Consider the following 3670-nt stretch of genomic DNA (forward strand, 5'->3'; position numbering starts at 1 on the left):
GGTTAAAGCCTCTGCCTTCGACTCAGGTCATAGTCCCAGGGTCCTGGGATCGAGCCCCGCGTCGGGCTCTCTGCTCTGCGGGGAGCCTGCTTCCTCCCCTCTCTCTCTGCCTGCCTCTCTGCCTACTTGTGATCTCTGTCTGTCCAATGAATAAATAAAATCTTTAAAAAAAAAAATATTGCCAGTTCACGGGAGCACACTCTGAGTAGCAAGGACAAAGGGGATAACTATGGAACTGTAGACATTTGCATTGTCACTCCCCCTATTTCTTTGTCCATACATACACACATATCATCTGAATCATTTGACAGTAAGTTGTAGACATGATGCCCTTTTATCCCTTAAATCCTTCAGTGTATAGTTCCTAAAAGTCATGATTATAATCACAATATAATGATCTAATTCAGGAAACTGACATTAAAACAACACTATTATCTAATTTACATTTCTTATTCAGATTTCAGTGGTCCCACTAATGTTCTTTATAGCAAAAGAAACAAATTTATGGTCCAGGATCCAAGCCACTCCATCCAAGCCGCATGTTGTGTTTAGCTGTCATTCCTTGTTAGTCTTTTATCTAAAACAGTTCATTGCTCTTCACTTTTTTATCATGTCTTCGACATTTTTAAAGAGTGCAGGTACTTTATTTATGGAATAAATTCAACTTTCTCTGATGTAGTCTCATAATTCAAGTTAAACATTTTGTTCGGGACACCACAGAAGACATGTACTTTTGGTTAATCATTCTTCAGGAGGCACCTGATACCTATTTACTATTACTAGTAAAGATAATTTTGATCACTTGGTTACAATGGTATCTTTCAGGTTTCTACGCTACAGAGTTTTTGAAATTAATACCTATATTACGGGGAAGCATTAGAGATTTCTGTTTCTTATAAAACTTCCATCCTCTCAATTTAGTAGCTATTAATAACTCTTGTCTAAACAATTATTATTGTGGCACCAAATGCTATTTTTTTAGGTTTTTATGGGAGTTTTTAATATAAAACAAGAAATTACTAATAGTGATTTTAAAAAGTATGAGAACATATGAATAAAGCTTAGTAATTTAGAGTTTACTTTTATAAAAGCAAGCTGACAAATACTAAAATGTTATACCTGCATTATGAACATTGTAATATAACACACAATGTTATATTACACATCCACTGTTAAACACTGATCTCCCATGCCTGACTTGAATTTAGATATTGAATATATTATATATTACAGAAAGAAACTTTCCAAGTTTTGTCAATGCTTGTGGTATATATACTATGATTCCTCATCAAAATCTGCATGAAATCTAAAAGGCTGGTATTAAAAGTACTTGCTTCTTTTCTTCAATATTCTATAACATGCCAGTTTGGAACAGCCTTCAGATTTTCAAGGCATGAAACATATACAAAGAGAGCACCCCAAAACACGTTTGAACACATTTAGGATAAGTTTGTTTACAATTACAACAGAAATTCTTCAACCTTCATATCTTTCCATTTTCAGTGAAAAAAAAGTATCCTAAGCAAATAATTTGAGGGCCAAGTTACTTCTCTGTAAAAATGATATATCATGTTGTTCAACTTTTAAACCAAATTCTTAAAAGCATGAAAGTGTGTATTTTGTGATCATCAATGCATTCATGTGGTGTTAGGAAGATAAAAGAAAACATATAGAAACAAAAATCTCAAACTATCCCAATTACTAAAATGAGGAAATTTTCAAATTAAGAAATAACCTTTATTGCTTAGAAAATAAGCTTTACTTTTCATCTCAAACTCACTTTAAATGCTTGACATATAATTCAATACCTAATAAGACTAAAGGTAAACTATTTGATTAATATTTATAGGGTGATACTTCTCTGGGCAGACATTTTACACAACAGCTTCCCATTAACATTGGGAAAAAAAATCACTTGATAATTTTAATCACAATTAATGATGGACTGACTAATGGATTAACAATTTTCTCAGTAATTTAGATGGCATAGATCCAATAAAGGAACCAGTCTGATGATTGCTCAATGTGAAATTCTGTCCATTCATAGTATTAAGCCAAAAATCTACAGACACCACTCAGCTGGATTACATGCTTCCATGTACATAATTTCATCAACAAAAAATAGGTACACACTGTTGAGCTTTCTCCTTTTCTTTCTTTCTTTTTTTTTTTTTTTTTGTTTGTTTGTTTTTAAGAGCAGCTCAATGATTTTGGGGGTTGGTTAGTACAATACAGAGAACATAGGGGGAAAGCACAAAATGGCACTTAGCAATGCCAGTACTCATCTTATTATGGTCATTAACTACGGATATTATTACTTTTTGTGTTCTTTGCTTTTCTTTAGAACTTAGTCAAAGCCATAAACTTGCATTTGAGGTGTATATACACAACCTTATGCAAAATACTTCTCATAATTAACATTACATTTTAAAGTACTGGAAAGTGAGTATCTGTGCTGATTTGTATTTTGACTTAATGGAACACTAAGAGAATGCACATTCAACTAGGGAGGGTTATACTGATAATAAGGCTCGTAAAGTGAAAAATCTCTTCTTCTCCCTTTGTACTTACCACAGGCTATACAATGTCCTGAGAGGATTCATTATGAGAAAAATGGCAATCACAGCTTTGAAGAACTTGCTTTGGAAGAAACTAATGAGAAAGCAGAATGGAAAGTGAGACTTCATCTTTGTTTTCAAATAAGTGGTCTTAATTTTTCTTTTCTTAAATTTTCTTAAAATTTCTTAATTTTAGAAAAAAATTAAATCAGTTTATTATAAATATATCTAAACCATTAATTTTTGTAGCTTTCAGGTAAAGTCCAGCACTTCATTTATACAAAGTCTATGAGGAGAGGTCAGTAGAGATCATCTAATCTTAAATCGTGACATCCATTCAAGTCCTTGGCATAATCCCTCACCAATAAGAGCACAGCATGCCTGGATATGCCACTGGTGATCTTTAATAGAAGTTAGTTTCAAAAACTGGGAGATTTCTGCTACAGTCATGCATTCTTTAACATCTTGTTTATTAGCAAAAATCAGCGATCCAGCTTTCCGTGGGCTAGTTACAGAAATCTCTAGTTACAGAATAGTTACCTCTTCTCTAGTTACAGAAATCCTTTCTCTGTCGGTACTGTCCACAGCAACTATTACAAACTCTGTGTTAGTATAGTAAGTGTTCCAAGAAGATGGAAGAGATTCTTGGCCACCAATATCCCACATTAGAAAACGTGGATTATTAATCATTATTTCTTCTATGTTACTTCCTGTTGTAGGTGATGTACGTACAACTTCATTCATAGAAAACTGGTAAAGGATGGAGGTTTTCCCTGCATTATCCAGCCCAGCAATGATAACTCTGTGCTCCTGGTGATTGAAGAGTCTCCATATCCTGGTGAGGAGAATTCCCATTCTTGGGCAGCGGACCCCCTCCAGCCACCCGGGCCTCCTGGCCTCCCCCGGCTCAGGCTGAAGGGGAGGCAACTGACACACCAGAGCCTCCACCTCCGCTACTGCTGCTGCTCCCATGTTGGCTGCCAGTTCACTTCCTGGGAACCCGAGGGAGGCCGAAGCCAGGCTGCCCTGCCACGTGCGAGACTCAGCCGCTGCCACTGAGGCACTCGCCTGGTCGCCGTGTCATTGTCTGCAACGAGCCTCGAGCCTCGTGG

The 3670-nt window shown here is 36.0% G+C and overlaps 1 pseudogene; it reads right to left on the reverse strand.

Annotated features, from left to right (window-relative positions):
• Positions 1-2867: 2867 nt before the first annotated feature.
• Positions 2868-3413, reverse strand: LOC116872441 (annotated as a pseudogene).
• Positions 3414-3670: the final 257 nt, after the last annotated feature.

This window comes from Lontra canadensis, unplaced genomic scaffold (assembly GCF_010015895.1).
Source record: "Lontra canadensis isolate GAN:19392208 unplaced genomic scaffold, GSC_riverotter_1.0 scaffold2, whole genome shotgun sequence".
Taxonomy (NCBI): domain Eukaryota; kingdom Metazoa; phylum Chordata; class Mammalia; order Carnivora; family Mustelidae; genus Lontra; species Lontra canadensis.